At 31.5% G+C, this 23,116-nt stretch overlaps 2 non-coding genes across 2 annotated transcripts; both read right to left on the bottom strand.

The window, feature by feature from the left end:
• Positions 1-6,952: 6,952 nt before the first annotated feature.
• On the bottom strand, positions 6,953-7,034 carry TRNAS-AGA. The gene has a single exon. It is a non-coding gene; the product is annotated as a tRNA-Ser (tRNA).
• A 12,975-nt stretch (positions 7,035-20,009) lies between these two features.
• TRNAS-AGA lies at positions 20,010-20,091 on the bottom strand. The gene has a single exon. It is a non-coding gene; the product is annotated as a tRNA-Ser (tRNA).
• Between the last annotated feature and the right edge of the window lie 3,025 nt (positions 20,092-23,116).

The raw sequence follows: 23,116 nt of genomic DNA on the forward strand, positions 1-23,116 counted from the left end.
CCCTTTGATTACAGATTCATATTTTCACTAAGTTATATAACCTTACAAAATATTTCATACCAAAATCAAACATGCATTTCTCAACAACAAGATCATACATTCAGCAAGCATAACTCACAAAATCATGCATACAAAATAATCATAATTAAATTTATAAGCTTCCCTTACCTTATGATCCAAGCTAAGCTTCTAGGTTCTTCAAGTGGTCACTCTTAAGGCTTCAAGAGTCCAAAGTGCTCCAAACCAGATTCTGATCGGTGCAATTGGAAAGTCTTGACACCGGGAAGATTTAATCTAAAAGAAGTGGGGTGATCAGAGGAGAAGAATAGGTCAGAAATCTAGAGAGAAGTTGGTGGTTTCTAGAGAGAAGGAGGAGAAAAATGGATTTCTGGGGGTAGAAGACGAAGTGGTTGCATGCAAAAGTGCTGCCAATTTTTGAAAGTTCAACTTTAAATATGGCCACCAAACGGGCCGTTCGGCCTACTCACAGCATGCCACTTGTCTTCCACTATCTAGAGGCTCTCATTCTCTTTGCTGCCACACGGATCGCGATGACGGGGAATTAATTGCACTACACACCTTGTCTCCCATTAACCGAGGGAGATCCAGAGGGCGTGACACGTGGCTTCCATTAAAGGGAAACATTAATTGGGGTGTGACATGGTGAGTGAAGTTAGGTTACAAAAATTGTTAATTCAACAAAAATGAATCGTTAACTCATTTTAACATAACGTGAGATTAGCTAATTTGATCTAGTATGACTCGCATTAACCCTATTGAATAATAATTTTAAAAATATTTTATTAAAATTTAACCCTCTTAATATAATTTTTTTTTATTTTCAACTTTATCTTTTATTTGTTTTTCATCTTTCTGAATTTTTTTATTTTACTTTTAATCTCTTTGTTTTTTTTTCATTCCTCTAAGTTATCATGTTATGATATGAAACATTTCTAAAATTATCAACCCGGTAATATTGACATTATAGAAAATTCTAATTTGAAAACTAAACCTACAAATACTACTTTTTTCTTTGCTTTTATTCTCATTTTTCAAATTGCTATATATTATTCTCTTACATATATCACAAAAACACTCACTAGGGCTCTTTCTTACTGTTAGGAAATAATTATAATTATAACTAAATGTACCTATTTTATTAAAAATTCAATGTGAAAATTGACTTTTTTTTAATGTATGCATTATCCTAAAAGAATTAAAGACATGATGAACTCGGTTACATTACATCTAATATAAAAAATAAATTCCTGGTGGAAGATTTGAAAAAAGCATCGATAGAAGAAAGAAAGGAAAATAAGTTGGGTAAAGTGTATGGTGAAAAAAAAGGTGACTACCTTTATGCAAAGGTAAAGGGTAATGTGACCAAACAAAACACATCACACAATATCGTTCAAACCACCAACCGCAGCTTTTTTGTAATTTTCCTACCTTCTCATTTTCTTTACCTTAATTTTTTTAATCACTTACACTTATTTACTTTCATATTCAATAAAAATTATAATTAATTTAAATTTTATAAGACAAATTTATAATATATAATATATATAAATCTCATTTTACAAAATTAAATTAAGTCAAAAGTTTATTTTTTAATATAATATCAGACCTATTTAAAAATTTATCTTATTTAGATCGGTTACTTGTTAAACATATTATATTATTTATTATCAAATTATTATTAAATCACTAATAAATATTTATTTAGTTTCACAATTGAAATATATCATATGAGAATGTTAAAAATCTAAAAAGAAAATTATATTTTTTATTTTAATTAAAAAGAATAAACGGATATGAGTCTCATTTTAATAGTTGATTTATAAAGTTTAGGTTAGAAATAAACCAGTTTAGTACAGAAAAGTTTTGTGAGGAAAAGAAAATATTGAATAAGTTTTCCCTGAAAAGTTGTCGTGATATTTTTTTGTTGGTTAGCAGGAGAAAGTCTACAGCAAGCTATTCTTTGATGCTAAATATTGGACCAAAATGAATCCTCAGTCACATGTAAAAAGATGAATACTGATTATTCTTCCACTAAAGTATAGAGATTTGTGCAGAATTACGTTTCTTTAACAAAACATTATTCTTAATTGATAGCATGAGAACGTGCAAAGACTAAAAACATTATTAAATTGTTCTGAGAAAAATGTGGAATTGTCCTTGTCTTTTGAGAATGGTGGCCAATGCTATCAATTCTTCTCGTGCAAGCACAAGCCACACTGAACAGATTGAATGAATAATGTGCCACAGATTCTTACCATTATTCATTTTTCTCTTCTCACAAATTCTTCAATGCATTCATTTTTATTTCTCTTTAATACATTATTTTAAGCATTTCAAGTTCATTAATCTACTTATGTTAAACCTTAAGGTTTAATGTCTCAAAAGGTTTCTATTTTCGTCAAGAATCTCAAATAGGTCCCTTTCTTTTTTGGCGTCTCAATTAAGTTCTTATTTTCTTAAAATTGAATCAAATAAGGCCTTTCCGTCAAATTAAGATGACGTCGTTAAGAAGGGTATGTTGACCGTGTAGTTTTTTTATTATGTGGCATTGAAAATGTGACTCAATTGTATTTTTTTAATTTTTAAATTAAAAAATGAAGTATATTTTGTATATTTCATTTTTCAATTCAAGAATAAAAAAATACAATTCAGTCACGTTTTTTATGCCACGTAATAAAAAACTACACTGTCAGCATAACCTTCCTAATGGTGTCATCTCAATTTGACGAAAAGGTCCTATTTGATTCAATTTTACAAAAATAAGGACTCAATTCAGACGCCGAAAAAGAAAGGAATCTAGATTATGTACGAAAATAGAGACCTATTAAGACATTAAACCTAAAGCTTAATTGTGTCTTTCCATTTGTTTTGTAGCTGCTGACCAGTTTTTATATCATTACAATTTCTGAAAATATGAAATTTTTTTTAAGTTAGAGATTTACTGAAATTTTGATAAATTTCAAATCAAGGAGAATTTGAAGAGAGACAAGAGATCTTCTTATTTCAATAATATTCTAAAATTGACTCCTTAATTTATGAAGAACATATTTGCTAATTGTAACTTATATAATCTTAATTGACCCCATGATTAACTTATAAAGCATCTGAATTAAGGAGGAATATTTTTTAAAAGTAGGAATATGAATAAAATTTTAGGGTGTATAATATCATACCTAAATTAGAATGGCCAAATAGAAGCTTATTTTATTGTACATAACTTGATCTTCTCTATCTCATTTGCTCCTGAATTATAATATCACACGCAAAAATGCAATTATGACTAAAGATTCTTTTCATATAAATGGATATAATAAACATATAAACACAGAAAACTGACAGCAAGTTTCGCAGGATTTGTTGTTACACATTTTAAGATTGATAGATAGCTTCAGCATTCACATACTATAGCATATCTCTATGAGATATTAAATTACAAATTTTATTAAATATTATCCTATAAGTCATTTTTAATAAAACCAACTATTACAAATTAAGTTTAAAATCAATTATAATTAATTTAACTTTTACATTATAATTTTATATTATCATTATTATTTATATCAAGTTTTATTAAATTCATTTAATAATTTGGTCAAGTTAGTTATATTTTAATTTGAGATACAAAATAATATAAATTAATACGAGAGAGGATATATTTTTTAATCTTTTGGTGAACTCAAGCAAATCTAAACGTTCTATTAGAGAATGATTCTATATTTTTTAAAATTTAAAATGATATTTTCTATACTATATATATACAAAGGATAATTTATTTAAATTAAAATAATTATTTTATTAATTTTATTCTTTAAGTGACTATTTTTTTTAAAAAAAAAAACTTTAACCGTTTTTCTTTCGATTTAACTGTTTCTTTTAACTTAATAATTTTCAATTATAAAACCACCTTCAAAATAAATGAAAAATTATAAAAATTATTTATATTTAATTTATAACTATAATAACAACAATAATAACAATTTTATTATATTTTTTCATCATAAAAAAAATAGCACACCCTAATCTTAGTAAAGTATATAACCTAATATATTATCAATCCATAACATTTAAATTAATTCCATTGATAAACTAAAACTTTATATATATTATTTTAAATCATCTTTTAAGTACAAATATTATCAGTTGACGGAGTAACCCAACACAGTGCCAAATTAAACTTTAAAAAATACAAATTCATTTAAAATACTGATAAAGTATAATGTCAGCACATATTTAAGTAATTTGCTTCTGTTAAACTCTCCATTTTAACAACTCTAGATACATATTACATATAGTTATATAAAATATTATATATAGATATAGTAACATATATAGACGCGGAAACTGAGCATGGTATGAATAATATAGTTTAACAGTTGTTTAATTGGATAAGGATGAATATGCATGTATAATTATTTTTTAAAAAATTACAGGAAAAGCAAAAAGTTATATTAAATAAGGAAAAGTGTTAATAAGATATATAGATATTGATGAATGATAGTGAATAATGAAGGAGTGAGACATAAAGTGATAAAGAGGAATTGATTAAAAATTGTGGGGCATACGATGCTTTTCTTTCTTCATAGCCGCCCAGATTCTCTTCAAGGGTAACCGTCCATCCTTCCTTTCGCCAAACCTTAAAAATGTGGTTCTAACTTACACAGGTTTATCACCATTTCTTAATGCCACTATATATATGTGATTCACACTCCTCCTTCTGTTACATCCATGAATGTATATAATCAAGTTTCCATCAGTTTCTCTTATTCTCTAGGAAATCTTCAAGAATAATAACAAAATATATATACCATTTCTATACATATATAGAGTCAAAAGTATGGTTTTACTTAGTGTTCAACATGCATATATTCCTTCTCTCTATTTATTGTATCCAATCTTTATTTTTTGTTTATCAAGAGTTCTAGCAGGGACGAATGATAGTAATAAATAGTTCATTCAAGTTTAAGATATAACTTTCAACTTGAAATATTAAGATAACAAATACGTGAGTTTTTTTTTTTTTTTTTTATATATTAGTTGGTTTGAAGGTTTGGTATTATCGGTCGAATTATTCCAAAAACTTTCACAATTTTTCTTTAAGCGTAATTTAAGAAAAATAATAAAAGCACACTAAATGTGAATCACGTACTCCTTACATTTGACCTATATTTATAATTTTCGTCATAGGTTTGGGATTAGCGAAATCTTAATCACACCCACTACTTCCAATTACTACTTACCTTGATTTTTGCAAGAATACTTGATTATAAATTTTCGCCGGCCGTTCATCCTTGGCTGTTCGGCATGATTGGTTATGAGGTGACTTTACGATCATCCGATCCCTATGATACATATATTTGATAGGACTTGGGACTTTTGTATGATGATCATGATCTTGAAGGTCTAACACTATTTTATGTTGTTAGTTAAATTTGGCATGGGAAAGAAAATGGGAATGATTATTTTGGTATTGTGAATGGAGATATTTGGAGGATGATATTGTAAAAGATGGAAGGCAATTGGGGGAAATAAAGTCAACTTGTCCGGATCTTTATGTGGTATGCTATATACATCAACTTTATAAGTGAGCAAAGGCAGTAACATGGTGCATTCTGTGCATGAGTTATAGTAGGGACAATTTTATATATATCTACTTTGCAATGGGCTAGTAACATTACTGGGAAATGGCCAATTAGTATCAATAATTGCGTTTGCTATAGCCTATTAAATGAAGAATCTCTAGATGCTCCTAAAGAAGAAATTATGAATATGAAGGATCATGCAAAGAGTTTTAGTGGGTCCCATTCCCATAAACAAAAAAGAGAAACTTTATATATTGAGTTCCACTATATTCTATGTGGTAGAAAACATGTGATTTAAATCATGCTATTCACATTAATTGCTTCCTTCTCTCTCACAAGTGCCATAGTTGACCTTCTCATGTAAGTCCAATGTAGAACTAAGTACTCAAGCAAATATTCATATATATTTTTTATTTCTATTTTCTTTTTCTTAGTTCAACTCGCACTAGGAGCGCCAAATGATTACCTCCAACACACAACACCATATATAATGTTGTGCAAAAGCTTTTCCATGTTTTTTCTTCATCTTTGACTCATATACTTTTACTAATTTTTTTCCAAGGCAATGGATAATTTGAGCATCTTTTAATAACACTTTAACAATTGCAGATAAAAAAAATTGAAGCACCTCACAAATTCTTGTTAATAATTTTCTCTCGTGATCACCAAGTTTTAGATTCAACCCAATTAAAATAAATCATTCAGATTAAAAGTTTAATTATAAAAATTAAAAGTCATCATAGTTTGACACATCTCTTCCAAACTTATATATGCATGATAATAAACAGGGTAAGAACTAGAGTGTCAACATATGGCTTATGCTCCTTGTACTATATACATCGTATTGCATCCAAATTAAAAAAAAAAAAATCATTTTTAGATAACCTTGATAGAACAACATCATGATTTTTTCAACAATTAATAGTTACAAAATACACGTTACAATGAAGTATGGTTTCCTTTATCTTAAAAAGATATTTGGAAACACCATTTTTTTTTAATATAAAATCTTACCTAATTACGTATTGTAAAGAAAAAGTTATCCATTTCGATAAATTAGGTGTAAAACTATCTTATTAAAACAAAAATCCCCAAAGTTAACAATGTAGAATTCTAACGAATAGCAACATTTACATGTACCAATATAAAATAATGAAGAAAAAGTTTTAATTAAAAACAAAAATAATAAATAAAAAAGTTTTAATTAAAAAAAAAAATAAATAAAAAATTTTAATTAAAAACAAAAATAATAATTAAAAAAGTTTTAGTTAAAAACAAAAATAATAAATAAAAAAGTTTTAGTTAAAAACAAAAATAATAAATAAAAAAGTTTTAATTTAAAACATAAAATTCGTGAGCGGCAGGATTCGAACCTGCGCGGGCAGAGCCCACATGATTTCTAGTCATGCCCGATAACCACTCCGGCACGCCCACCTTATGTCTGTGTTTTTTAATAAAACTAATTAAAATAGTTCATACTTTCAGATTTAAAATATATTTTGAATTTTAAAATAATTCTTGAAATCCTAAACCATTTTAATTTTGTTCAGTATTCTTAAACTCCACGTAACATTTCAATAGTTCATTTTGCTAAAATAAAAAATATTTTTTTAACTCAGTTTAAACACTTTAAAAAATTTAATTGAAGTTATGAAACATAATAATTACGTAATTATGTGAATATGTGAGAATGAGCAAAGTAACACTATAATGTCTAAAGCATCAGCCAAACAATAAAATCTTGTTGATAATTATTTAAGGTGTCTTAAATTGAAGATAGTAGGGTAGTCAAGGGGTCAAAGCCACCTACATTTTTTGAGTGATCTATAACTGCAGTAGTTGTACTTATGGGTTAGTATCTTATGCGCTAAATAAAATTATATATTTGCGTGCATTGTTGTATATATCATGCACATACTTTTTTTATATAATATTTTAATATTATTTATGTTTAATTTTATGATTAATTTAAAATTATTTTATAATCAATAATAACAATCATAAATACCAATATACATTAATCATAAAATAATATATAAATTATATTAAATCTAAATAATAAATAATTATATTATATTTTTAGGATTGAAATACTTTTAAAAGACTAATTTAAATAAAAAAAGTGTTAAATAAATATTCTAAATATTTCTCCACTTGACATCTTTTTATTTTAATTTCAAATCTTAAATTTGATTTTTCTTTTTTTTTTTTATGTTTAATTTTCTTTTCTTTTTCTTTTATTTTTCTTGTTTTTTCATTGGATGAGTATTTATTTAACTTGACATTTTTTATTGTATTTTTTGTATATCACTATCATTTTTTTTGGTCTATTGTAGTTTTTGGTCTACTTATCGTGTTAGAAATACAAAATATAATTTAAAATAAATAAATAAATAATTCTATTGTTTCTTATATTTCTATGAACTATTAATTTTAGAGATAAATACTATTTAGAAATAAATACTATTTAGAGATAAACAACTTTTAGCTTTATTACGAATTAATATAAGGTTTATTACAATTTACTCTTATTTACCATATTCTACCTATAAACATACTCTATTTGCATAACGAATATACGTAATAAACACATAAGCTCATAACAAGTGTTTTTAGTCTTATGCTCTATATTATCTTTTAAGACATTGATGTTCTTAAGGTTCAGACACCCTTTGTGCTTTCGATCAATTTGGCAGGTGTCGTGGTCAAATTGTAAGTATATTGGTCAAATATACCAATAAGTTGTAGTATAACAAGTGTCGTATCTATAGGGATTTGGTAAAAAGATAATGTTTAACTATCTTGATCTATAATAAAGTAGTAGTCGTGTTTAAGATGTCTTGAAAAAATATTTATGTTGGTGAAAAAGTTGTAATTGAAGTTGGAAAACAATTTGGTTTACTAGATAAGTGAATTTTAGATGGTTGAAACTATGTTGAGTTCAATTTCATAGTTTTTCTCTCTCTTGCATCAAAGTTACCCTCAACTATGAAGCTACAAATTAAGTCTTAGGAGTTCTCTTAGGTGTAACTCTAGGTTCAACTCTAGCACATAAAGCCTGGGATCGTTATCCTTTTGCATAATTCCTTAGTGATTGCTTGAGCAAGTTACCTACATTAAGATCAAGACTATATCTCTAGCTGCACACCTTAGATCTATTCCTAGCATTTGGATACCCACAAGAGAATGATTGGACAACAACTTAAAAGTAGTTCCCACTAAATCTTAAGTTAGTGAAGTAAAACGAGTAATCCGTTCATCCAGCGTTAAGCATAAATCAAATAACAAACTTTAAATCAAAAGCAATCATACATAAATGAAAGATTGTACCAAATACAAAAGAGTTCAAAGTTGTTACATCTCACTCATCCACATGGAAGATTTAGTTCTTCATAAATGATAAAAAGAAGAAATAACAAGGAAAAGAATCCATCTCTCAATCCTTTTAAAGATTTTTTATTAATTACGGAGGATATGAGTAAGAAGACTCTCTAGAGTCTCTCTCTAAAACTACTCTCAGAGTATCGCCCAAAAACCTCTCCAAACATATATAAAATTATGATATTTATAAACTCTGACAGCATGACTTCAATGGTGGCCATGGCTTTAGCCGTTAGGTTGCCTCCCTAGGTGGATTTCCTCCATGACTTAAGTAGCGAGTTCCTAGGTTGGAGCATGATGAATGCATATTTATGCCCTTAGTTAACCTTTAATATTGGATTTTTAATTAGTTTTTGTACTTTAATTACGATTTGTTATAATTGGTTTTATTTACCATGAGATAAAAAACATGTTAAAATTAGTTTTTTAGTTATATAAATGTTCTTTGGATATTTTGAGATATGTTAGTGCAACTCTAACTAAGTTGAGCTCATTGAGGTGTGAAAATAAATTGGGTAAAGTGTCATGATCACCATAATGATAAATCCAAGAATAACAAATAATCAAAACCACAAGAAGTCCATATAGGAATAGCATGAAAAAGTGAAGAAATTTGGCTAAACCAAGAAGAGAGAATAAGCACAAAAATTGGATCTTGTAGTTTTCTCTATTTTTTCTACTAAAAGGATTTTGATAATTGATAAATGTGTATGATTAAAGATAATTTTGGGAAAAATATATCTTAAGATATTTTATTTGATATTGTTAAATAATTACCTTATTTAACTATATCAATAAATATCAAACCATAATATTTGTCAAATATTTTTTTAATCTAGCAAATATCTTCTCAAATATTTTTAGATCTTCACAACAATCAAATATATTTTAAAGATATTTGTAAGGATTGTAACAAATGTCTTTTATTGATTTTGAAAGAGTAACCAGCGTACAATATATAGAATGTACATAACCAGGAAAGAATATATCAATTATTTAAGACAGAATCAATTATGCAGAAACTAAATAAGGTAAACTATAATCAAATATATTATTCCTATCATCCCCCCTCAAGCAAAGCGTGAGATTTGGTCCAACGTGAAGCTTGACTCTGAAGAACTGGAACAATGGTCGAGGCAGACTTTTAGTGAATATGTCTGCTAGCTAGAGATCAGAAGGAATGAATTGAGTGATGAGTTTGTGAGATAGAACAAGCTCTCGAACAAAGTGATAATCAATGTTAATATGTTTAGCGCGTTTGTGAGCCACCGAATTTTGGGAGAGGAATATAGCACTCTTGTTGTCACAAAGAAGAGTTGGCGCTTGATGGGAAATATGCAGATCATGTAGAAGATGAGTAAGCCATATTAGTTCAGCTGTTGCATTAGCCATGGCTCTATATTCTGATTCACAACTTGATCGAGCTACGGTTGGTTGTTTCTTAGCACTCCATGAGACGAGATTACCGCCTAAGAAGATGGAATAACCATAGGTAGATCGCCTAGTCTCCATACATCGAGCCCAATCAGCATCCGAGTATCCAAGAACATTAAGGGAAGCGCCACGGGTGAAGGATAGGCCATAGGACATGGTGCCCTTGACATATCGAAGGATGCGTTTAACTGCTTGAAAGTGATCAGTTATTGGAGCTTGAAGAAATTGACTAACCAAATTTACCGCATAGGACGAGTTATAGTGAGATACTGGAGTGCACCAACGAGAGAGCGATATTGAGTGGGATCAGAGAATGGATCTCCTGTGGTTGTCAGTTGAATATGAGGTTGGAGAGGTGTGGCTGTCGGTTTTGCATCCAACATCTGGCCCAAGATAAAATGTCTTCAGCGTATTTAGTCTGGCTAAGAAAGACACCATCGGTAGTGTAGTGAACCTCAAGACCAAGAAAGTAATTTAGATGGCCTAAATCCTTGATAGCAAACTCAGTTTTGAACCTTGCCAAAAGTTTTTGAAGTAAAGAATTATTATTCCCTGTCAAAATTATGTCATCAACATAAACAAGTATATATAGAGTGGCAGCAGTGTTGTGGTAGACAGATAAAGATGGATCTGCTTTGCTTCTGAGGAACCCAAGACTGAGAAAAAACGAGTTGAATGGTTGAAACCATGCAAGAGCTTTCCGAAGTCGACAAACATGATTTGGGTATTGAGGCCATAAAGAGCTTTCCGAAGTCGACAAACATGATTTGAGTATCGAGAATCAACGAACTCAGGAGGTTGTTCCATATAGACAATATGTGTCAGGTGCCCATTCAAGAATGCATTGTTGACATCCAATTGATGAAGAGGCCAATTATTCATTACTGCTAGAGTGAGAATGACACGAACAGTGGTAGCTTTAACAACAGGACTGAAGGTGTGATCATAGTCAAGACCAGGTGTTTGAGTGAAGCCTTGTGCAACCAACCGTGCTTTTAATTTGTCAACTGACCCATTTCAAAGATATTTGGTGCGAAACACCCATTTGGATCCTACAATGTTGGTGTTGGATGGACGTGGGACAAGATCCCAAGTATTGTTGGAGTGTAGGGCCAGGAGCTCTTTATGCATAACATCCAACCAACCAGGATGTTTGGCAGCGGATTTGAATCCTTTGGGTGTAGAAGTGGTAAGCAAAGCATAAAGCAGAGAAGATGGTTGGTAGGTGGTAATGTCAGCAAAATGACGAGGCCTAAAAATACCTGATTTGGCGCGTGTGACCATAGGATGAGTAGACTAGACACTACGGTGTATTTGTGGTTGAGTATGAGGCATGGAAACAGCAGTTGAAGGAGTATCTTCACCAGGACATAGACCACAAGGTGTGGTTGGTGAGTGCACAGTTTCCTTAGATAGTGGCAAAGAAGAAGCTGATGTAGAAGTTGGAGCAGGAATTTCAGGTGTTGAGGCTGGTTCAGCAAATGAAGAAAAACCCAATCCGGAAATTGGAGATATAGTTCCTGTTTTCGAACACAGAAAATAAAGTTCATCAAACTTGGCATGTCTTGTTACGTATAATCGGGAGGTTGAAGGATCCAAACATTGAAATCCTTTATGGTTGCTGCTATATCCAAGAAAAATACAAGGTGCATTGCGAGGAGACAATTTGTTAGTGGCATAGTCACGGAGACAAGGATAAACCCGGCAGCCAAAAGGATGAAAGTGAGCATAATTAGGAGGAGTATTATATAAGGTCTCAAATGGAGAAACATCATTTAGAAGAGTGGTCGGTAACCGATTTATGACATAAACAACACAACAAAAAACATGTAGTCAATAATGAGCAGGGAGATGTGAATGAAAAAGCATTGCAAGACCCGTTTCAGTGATGTGACGGTGTTTGCGTTCAGCTCTACCATTTTGGGCTGGTGTATGAGGGCAAGACATAAGATGAAGAAATCCAGCTTCATTTAGCAAGGTCTTGACTTTGTTATTATTGCATTCGGTGCCACCATCAATTTGGAAAGTTTTTATAGTAGTATGAAACTGATTTTCAACAAATTTCTTGAACTGGACAAATATATCATAAAAATCAGATTTCAGGCGCATTGGATATAACCAAGTGAATATGGAATAGTCATCAATGAAATCACATAATATTGAAACCCAAATTTTGAACAAATGGGAGCAGGTCCCCATAAATCACAATGAATTAAATCTAGCACATGCGATGCGCGTTTCTCATTTAGGGAATAAGGTAGTCTTTTGCTTTTAGCTAATTCACAAGAGCCACAAATGGAAGGAGTTGGTAAAATAGAAGATAAAGACTAAAGACCTCTTTTTCTTAAATGGGAAATAGTATCAAAGTGAACATGACCCAAACGATAATGCCACAATTCAAATTATCCTCGTAGCTTATTGGAATTTAAAACAGAAACAAAGGCATTTTGACCATGCTCCAATACATATAAGTTGTGCTCACGCCTCCCTTTTGCTAGAATTTCCTTTGTACCCCTTTGCTGAAGCAGAAAAGATGTGTCGGTAAAGATAGCATCCACAGGAAAGTCACGTGTAAGTTTGCTAATTGAAATGATATTCTTTTGGAGTCCAGGCACAACAAGAATATCAAGAAGCTTTAAATTATTTGTCAAACGATGAGATCCAATATGGGAAATGGGGAGAGCATTACCATTTCCAAAAGTAACTGTGTGATTACCAGAATAAGGTTCAATTGAGTCTAAATCAGATGAGTTTGTTGTCATGTGCGCTGAAGCTCCAGTATCGTGGTACCAATCAGACTGGTTTGAATTTGATAGAGTGCAAGAATTTGCAAATGATTTAGCAAGATTGGCAGATTGAGGTGGGCCACCTTCATAACGTTGATGGCAAGATGTGGCATAATGACCTTCCCTTTGGCAGATTTGGCAATGGATAGGACGACGTCCTCTGCCGCGACCACCACGACCTGTTTTGCCAGTTGAGAAAGAACGCAATCCAGATTGAAAATGTGTATTGGATGATTGAGAGGAACGTTGAGTAGTGGTATGAAAAGCAGCTTGAGAGGGAGTAGATTCAACGACATGTAAATACATTTCAAAACTCTCGGCAGCAAAAAGAAGATCACGAAAAACTGGCAGTGGTCGCATCGCTAATTGAGATACACCAAAGCTAGTGAAAGTGGGACCTAAACCCCGTAAAAATCAGTGTAATTTATCTAAATCATCCACTGGTCTACCCATAAGGCTGAGTTGATCACATAAGCCTCGAAACGTTTTGGAAAACTCCCTAACAGTGGATGAGCCTTTTGTAAGGTGCAACAGTTGATCTCTGATCCCAATTTCTCTTTGCTTGGAGTCACCACCATAGAGGGATTCAAGAGTAGTCCAGATCTGCTGTGCGGTGTCACAGTGCAATACTTCCGCTAGAGTCTCTTCAGTAAGGGAGGCCTGAAGAAGACTTACAAGTCTTTGATCTTGTTGTTTCCACGTAATAAAGGCTGGATTAGGAACCGTCAAAGATCCATCAGCAGCAGGCAATTTCGCAGGAGGAGTTATGATTAAGCCATCAATATGACCATAAAGGGCCTGTCCTTCGAGAAGAGGAAGGAACTGACGACGCCAGAGAATGAAATTGGTTGAGGTGAGGCGTATGTTTAACATGTGGATCATGGTGTTAAAGGAAAAAACACCATCAGTATTAGCCATAGGGAAGAAAAGAAAAGAAGAAAGGGTAAGGAAGGATCAAAATTAGGCTGATACCATGTAAGGATTGTAACAAATGTGTTTTATTGATTTTGAAAGAGTAACCAGCGTACAATATATAGAATGTACATAACCATGATTAAGGAAATAATATATCAATTATTTAAGACAAAATCAATTATGCAGAAACTAAATAAGGTAAACTATAACCAAATATATTATTTCCTATCAATATTGGATTATTTAGAAGATAATTGGAGGAGATTACATTATCATAAAGAAGATTACAACAACAGAACAACCTGAAACAAAGTTCAATCCAATTTCTAAATAAAGAGACGTAGGGAAACACATTTGGGGAGTTGAGGAACCCTTTGGGAGGTTCAAATTTCATCCTCCCTCTCTTCTCTCATGTTCTCCACCCTCTCTTATTCTATTTTCATGTTATTTCTACATTTTGTGGAGTGTTAAGCCTCTAGAGTTGATTATGTTCTAACTTCTTAATTGGATTATGAGGTTAAATGAATAAATTTGTTTGTTCTTTTTTATTCTTGTTGTGCTTTATTTTTATCTGTCTTTTTCTTTTCAATCAATTAAAAGTAATGATTTTTACATTATAGTGAGTTAACATGGTGTTAAATCTACATAACGTATCAATCATATGAGTCCAAGGGGTTTTATTTTTAATTCAGAATTTACTTTGATTAAAGTTAGAAACTTTCATGTGATTGAATGAATTTTTGCCAATAATTGAGAATGTAACTTGATTAAAGGTGAAAACTTTAACAATAATTAATCAAGAATGTACTTTGTTTAATTAGCTTTTGCTTGATATAAGAGGTAAAAGAATAAACATGATTAGACATAGTAATATTTAATTGAGAATGTACTTTGGTTAAATTTACTATAATTAATATACAAAGTTCTTGCTTTTAATTGAGAATGTACTTTGATTAATAGTTATAACGTCAAAAAACTGATTGAGAATTTACATTGATTAATTTGAAAATCTAAAATAATAATTAATTGAAAAATAATGTTTAGATAACCATTGATGAATCCTATTTTGAAAAGGCACTTAAATCAACTTATTTTCTTTTTCATTATTTTGATCTTTTTAAATCTCTTTACAAATTTCTTTCTTTTTATCTTTTGTTACTTTGTTCTTTAATTTTTCTTTATCTTTTATCTTCTTTATTATTTTACTAATCCTTTTGTATAATTTTTATAAGAACTAATTTGTTAAGAATCAATTATGTGTTTGTTGGTAGACGACTTAGGGTTGAATTTATCCTTTCTATTTTCTTAGCAATACTGAAGTTGTCATAGTTTAGTAGTATTAATTTGATCGGGTCAATGACAGCGTTATCAAAAGCTTTCATTGTCTATAATGGTGAGCAACTCATATTGTCTACTAAGTAGGTTATGCTTGTTTCTCTTAACTTTGTTGGAACCTTGTTGTGACTATGGCAAGTGCACCAAATCGCTCAAGTAGTAATACCGGTAAGACCGGATATCGTTTCCCAAGAGACTTCGTTATTACTCTACAATCGTATAATTACTAACTAATTCAAGCTAAAGAATGATTCCATTTTTGGTTGGTATTATGCAATGAAAGTAAAATTTATGCATAAGTAAAATTTGAACTACTTGAGGCCAAAACTAGTGAATATGAAAATGATTGATAACTATGTGGAATGAACATGTTGGAGAATGATTTCAACTAATTCCTTGTTATGCAAATGCACTACAATATCCTTCATCAATTACTTGTTCTTGTCAACTAGCAAAATTACTAAAACCCAATCCCTTGGTGAGATAGCCTAGGTTCATTTGTTAAATCCCAATCCCTTGGTAATCCACCAAATTCACCCGCATTAAGAAAAGAAGTTTATGACAACTAAAGGTCCTAGTTCTATCCCTAGACACTATTTCCCTTAGGTGTTTAGTCTAGTTCAAGGTTCACCCAAAGTTTCCCAACCTTAAGTAAACCCCACAATCAAGCTATGGTTGATCAAGTCATAACTAGCATTAAGAGAAAGACAAAAACACCAACAAGCAATGAATGAAGCATTTTTCATTTAAACACAAGTGCATTTACAAGAAGTTCTTAGTTTACATCACTCTCCAACAATAATGAACTTAGCTCTCCATTAATGGAGAGCTTGAGCTTACAATGGAATGAAAATGGTGAAGAAGAAGACCCAAGGAAGAAGATGGGTGAGTTCCCACAACCCAAAACTTGCTCCAAGAGGTCCAAAACGATGCTCCAGAGCTTCAGCCGCCAAGAGTTGTTTGCCCTCGAAAACTGTGTGCTATTTATAGGTCTAGGTGCCAACTCAGCAAATAAAATCGCGCCCAGCGCCCTTTTCTGGGGCGCCCAGGCGTGACAAATCAGTGAAAACAGCGAGGTGAAGGGCGCTGGGCGCCCCCCAGGGGCGCCTGGGCGTGGAAAAATTGCGAAAACAGCAAGTTGAAGGGCGTTGGGCGCCCCCCAGGGGCGCCTGGGCGTGATTAATTGTCCAAAACTGCGAGCTGAAGGGAAGAGCAACATCTTCAAATCTTCAACTTCTAGGCTTTCCTTGGTTCTCCACTTTCAAGAGCTTCAATGTCTTTCCAAAGCAAGCAAAGTTCCTACAAAATTTGAGGAAAAGAGATGAAAACTAACGTGTAACCTAAGCTAAGTTTTATTCACAGAATTGGATTAAAGAAGAGGATCAAGCATGTTTAAAGCTTCAGGAGTGTTGATTTGGCATGAAAAATGCACCATAGATAATGGTAAGAATTACCGTTATCAAACCTTCATAGGTGGCTACCAACATATCCCACATCTCTTTAGCACCTTTGTACGTGTGTACCTTTCTATACTTCTTTTCAGATAAGGCACACATTAATGAATTTCTACTTTTAGAGTTTAGAAGATACCTTTGTTTTTTGTCATCTGGTCATAATCTTCTTGCTAAGGGCTCACCTTTTCTATCAAGGGGTATGTAGTTGTCATTTTCGACTACGTCCCACATATCAATGTGACATATTTTAGAGAATGCTATTTTTCTTTGTTTCCAGTAGTCAAATTTTTTTCCTCTAAATAGAGAAGGGCAGTTGACAATGAATCATCTGTTTCCTATTTGCGAGTAGGATCTTTTGTCTACTCCAACAAAGAACTAACCCCAAGACGTTAGCTTTGATACCAACTGAAACAACAGGAAAACTCTAGAAAGGGGGATTTGAATAAAGTTCGAAAACTTTTCGCAAAACATGTTAAACGTTGTTTGCAATGGTTAGATGGTTTGCAGACAATGTTGAACACTTGAGAAATTTTTTAAAGCATTTGGAAACACAGTAAAAAGATGGTAGAGATAAAAGCTCATTTTATATTGATTCACTAACATGAGTTACGTCTAATTCTCCTTTAAGAACTCTTAAAGGATTCCACTAACTTAAACTAGTTACAAATGGGTTTCACCACTCCTTGTTTACAATAGTCCAATTGGCTAAAATACCGTTTAAATTCCCCTAAGCTAAACAAACTGAGTGTTTTGAGTCACTTCTGATTATTCAAAAACAAATGTATGTTTAAAACAAATACAAAAGAATAACTTTCTTAAAGAGGATATAATCAAAATAACATTGATTTGAAAAACTTGTTACAAAGATGTACTACCAATGGTAGACGATACAACATATGTGCAAGCCAAAGAGAGAGAATTTTATCAACATAACAATATGTGCAATAATATCGTTCTCCTTCTCTTCTTCATGCAATCTTCAATTTATAGAAAACTTCAAGAGAGATCTGTTACACTTAGACCATTAACTTTTGATAAAGTTGATGTAGCCTTTTCTACACTGTCTGATGCTACAGTGCTTTTCTAGGGAAATATTGTGTTGTTGTATGGATGACCAGACAGAAAGTATAAACGAAACATTCCTAAAATATCCCTTTATCTCTTATCGTCTTTTTGTATCAGCACATAACTTTGAATAAAGTAATTCATCCTTGATAGGGTCTACACAGACAAAGAGACTATTTACTATAGCATTCAAGACAGTCTGTTTACTATAGTTTTTAGTCATATAACGTTTAGTAGTTATCCTGGACGGTCATTGCGATAAACATTATTTTGATAGATGATTTTGTTAAACTTCAAAATAGAGGATTCCTAAATTATCTTGTCTTAGCATTCCAAGGACACTTCAAACAGTTATAACCTTCGATCTCTAGAGTGTTCGTCTTCCTCTTGAGTAGTTATTCTCCTTAGGGGTTGTGTTTGTAAAAGAAACTTTAACGCCTAAGTCAACCTAGTGCTCAACAAGAAATAAATTAGTAATTCATGAATGTAATCAACATACCTCGTAAAATGTGTTATATACTTACTATTTATGGACTTTTACCTATATGGAACTTGGCCCATTGACCCAAATATTTGTTAGGTTCTGACTTATCAGAGTTAATCATTGGTCATTATCATTAAGTATCTTGTATAATATTACGATGACCGATTAAAGATGGACTGAGTATGTGTTGATTTAGTAGATCGATATGTATTTTGCCAAGGATGGGTCTACTAGAAATAGGGGTGGTAAAATGGGCCAACCTAGTCTGTTTAAGCTCAACCTAACTTTAGCCCACCAAAAACGAGTCAGGTTGGGTTGACCCACCATCTAATAACGGTTTGACTTTTACAACTCAACTTGTCGAGCTACTACTCTGTCGGGTTGGCTGGGTTATCCGACTGAAACGAGTTCATATCGGGCTACCTTATTGCCAAGCGAGTTGCAAGGTAGGCTGTCGAACTGATGACGTAATGCATTTGAATAATTTATCGCTTATTGGAATATAATGTCCTTGCTTGCATTTGAATTTCTCATTAAATATCAAAATATATTCATACATTAAATAATTTATCACTTATTTGAATATAACATCCTTATCGGGCTGGCCTGTCGAGTTGGGCGATGACGAGTTTCTTACATTTAGGTTTTTTTTAATGAAGTCGGGTTGACTAGGTTGGGTGACAGTGAATTCCTTACATTTAGTTTTTTTAATGATATTAGGTTGGCTATAGGTTGACTTGTCGTGTTGGCTGAGTTGGCCTATTAGACTAGATGAGGTGGGTTGGTCTGCCGGAATAAGCATGACGAGTTGTGCAGGTTGAAGAGGTTGTCTTGATTAGAGCTGTCAAAACGGATAACTCGACCCGATCTGGCCCGGCCCACCATGGGTTGGTCACTTAGTGAGCCAACCCAACCCGGCTCATTTATTAGCGAGCCAGAAAAATTCGAACCCGACCAGACCCACCACGGGTTGGTTGGTAAACGGGTTGGCTCATTGGTTCACTTAATTACAATTTTTTTCAAATAAAAAAAATTACAAACTTTCTATAACATGGTTGTTTAATTAATTTTTAAAATAGAAAACTTAAATAATTTTTTCAAGCAAAAAAAATAATAAATATCTTTTTGTAAAATTAAAATTAAATTTTAATAAAATAAAATTAGGTAAGTGGCCCACCACGGGTTCAACCCGCATGAGCCAGGTCTAAATGAGTCAGGTTGAAATCTAACCCACACAAAAAAATATACAATTTTTTCAAACATAATAATTATCTGATTAAGTGAAAATGAAAAAAATAAATAAAAAGCATAATCTAAACGGTAACTTTTTTTGGATAATTATACGAAAGTTTGTCTTAAATTAAAGATGAAGAGTGTAAAGTGATCAAGGAGTAATAGTCACCCACACAATTTGAAGTGGTGTTGCATTTGTGTGCTATTTAATATCACAGACTTAATATAAAATATACATGTATCAGAAAATATATTAAACTCCTTGCATATATCAAAATTTATTATAATGTTTTAAATTATTAAAAAGATAAAAATCTTAAAACGTGAGCGGCAGGATTCGAACCTGCGCGGGCAAAGCCCACATGATTTCTAGTCATGCCCGATAACCACTCCGGCACGCCCACTTTGTTATACCTAATCTCTATACCTTTTTTTACCATTTTCATATAATTTATAAATACAGGCCTTTGAGCTTGCAACATATCAACCCTGATGATTACCGATAACCTTGGAATTCAATCATTCATTATCCCACGTTGTTGAAACTGGCCAACCTAATTTTAGAGCATTTGTTCACGCCACCACCACTAGCTAGGTCGGTAATGGAGGAGAAAGAGAACCTCTCACCACACAATGTCTTACCTAACAATTTTTGCATGTACATTCATCTGAATTATGTCCAAATCTTGTTTTATTTTATTAGGTGATTTCTTTCATTCCAATTTGTTTTGGTAATTCAAGTATAAATCTAAAATCTTCCATTTAGTAAAAATAAAAAACTATTAACATTGTATATTTCTCTTATTTTCGTAACGCCTATTATAATTAATATTTGAAGAATTAACAATTTTCCAAATAATACCCCAGCTAGCTAGTGGAGCAGTAAGAGATTCCAGTATCTATATAAGACCCCACAGATATTGTATATGGAAGAGCAACATGGATGTTGGCATTGGTATTATACACATTGAATTGAAAGAGCTTTTGCTAGAAAGGCTAAATGAGTCTCTGATGATATAGGCAGTAAAGTTTGGCCAATAAAACTCGTAATCATGATCTCTTGTTTTGTATAATGTGAATAATTGGAATGATCCATTGGTACTTATGAGAATGATTGGCCCACTTAAATCCTTGAATTCCAACATGTAATCATGGTTTAGACTCTTCACTATCTTAAAGCAACATTTATCGCCTAAACCTAAATTGTCATCATTATTTCAAATGTGGAACTTGATTATCACAAGATTCTAGAGGATTCCTTGCCAAGAAAGAGGGACAGTGTACAATGCAAGCATAACCACATTTCTTAAAGTCACTGCACTCTTCAAAAGAGCAGAAGCAAATTTTGAGCCTCAAAGATTGGCTCAAAAGCTGTGTTGTAGTGGCAAAGTGTGGTCCTCTCAACTTTTTGTCAACCATGCCTCTAAAAGATTGCTGATGAAATCGTCCTTCTGCTGCATAACCAAAAATGTTGCTGCTACAAATTTCAAACCACATAAGGATCATTCATTTATTCATGCTTCTAGCCTGTGTGGGGTGCCAAAAAATTGGTTTTTTGTTCTTGGATGGGAATGTGGGATAGTGTCTATCTATTTAAAAGTGAATCTTGAGATTGTGGTTATCCATTTCATGGTCTTGGTGGCTCTTCAAACCAACACAAACTATAGAGTCAAATAATGGAAAAATGTTAGATTTTGTTTCCAACTCTTTCTTTCCTTCTCAAGTCTAAAGTTTAAAATTCTTTATTCTATAGAGGAACTTCCCTTTTAGAAGTTGACAACATCTAAAATATGCAACAAAATTTGTTCCTAGCATATATTCCCTTTTATCTAGTTCAATTTTTCAAATGGGTCATTAACCTAACATAAATGAAGAAAAACAAAAATTAGAGCTGTCAAAACAGATAATCCGGCTCGATTTGGTCCGACCTACCACGGGTTGATTACTTAGTGAGACAATCCAACTCGAATCATTTATTAGCGAGCCAGAAGAATTTGAACTCGACCCGATCCACCATAGATTGATGGCTAAATGGGTGGGCTCACTGACCCACTTAATTATAATTTTTTTAAATAAAAAAATTACAAACTTTTATAATTCAAATTTAAACAAATTTTACTCTCAAATTTCACTTCTAACATGGATGTTTAATTAATTTTAAAAATAGAGAACTTAAATAATTTTTTCAAACAAAAAATATAATAAATATTTTTTTTTTAAAATTAAATTTTAATGAAATAAAAGTAGGTAGGTGGGTTGGTGGGCCAATCTGACCCACCACAGGTTCAACCGGCATGAGTCGGGTTGAAATCTGACCCACATAAAAAAATATAATTTTTTCAAACTTAACTCCATCTGAACATGTGGTGAGTCATGTTGGTCCGTAGGATTTGACCCTTTTTAATAGCTCTAAAAAAATATTCCGAACTTAAGTATGATAAGATAATATTATTAAGATTAATTATTGTGTCGACGTTTTCAAATTTTATTTTTAAAAACTCTCTTAAATGATTAAAACAAAAGTATTTAAATTATATTTAACATGTATTCTAATTAAAATAATATTAGACAATTGGAGAACAGAAACAAAAGGAATAACTGATATTTCTTTTTTACAGCAAGCGGTGTTTGGTTAAGAAGTTAAAATAATTATAAATACAATAGTCATTGTTAGCAATATAATTTCATAGTGGTTTTACGTTAAGAAAAAAACAAAACGTAGTTTATGCTACCTTTTCTTTACATGCAAGTTCATAAGAAATCACTAATAAGTTTGTTAACGATATTAATCAATGTCTTAAGATATTGATTAAAGAATTATCTGTGGTTTTAGTTAAAAGAATCATAATGAAATTAATATAACTTGCTTAGTTGGAGAGAAAAAAGAAATGAAAAATAATTTTAGAAAAAATTGTAAGATATATTGTACAAGTGTTGCGTACACATTTTTTATTCATCTTTACGTTATTTTTCCTTATCTAAACTTATTTCATTTCGCTTTATTTGTAAATTGTTTTCCTTCTAATTTATCTTATCAACTTTTTATCAAATACGGTAAAAAAAACTTTTTTTTCTATTAAAAACACACTAAACATTCATAGAATGCTATTTTACACATTTCAAAGAATTTTTTAATCCGTGTCCTAAACACACTTACTAATATCAGCGTAAGTTTATTAAAAGTTGTACTTCACTACTTGATAATGTAAAAAATAAAATAAAATATCGGTGTATAGAAATTAAATTAAATTAAATTAATATTTAGTAACTTATTAATACGATAAAATACTAGTTAAGACATGCGCTACTAATGTTCCTTCACTTTTCTTTCCGATAATAAAAACTAATAGAATTATTATTATTATAAATGATTTTTATAATTTTATTGTAAATAGTTTTTATTTATTTTTAATTAAAAATAATTAAATT

Source organism: Vigna radiata, chromosome 7 (genome assembly GCF_000741045.1).
Source record: "Vigna radiata var. radiata cultivar VC1973A chromosome 7, Vradiata_ver6, whole genome shotgun sequence".
In the NCBI taxonomy this organism is placed as follows: domain Eukaryota; kingdom Viridiplantae; phylum Streptophyta; class Magnoliopsida; order Fabales; family Fabaceae; genus Vigna; species Vigna radiata.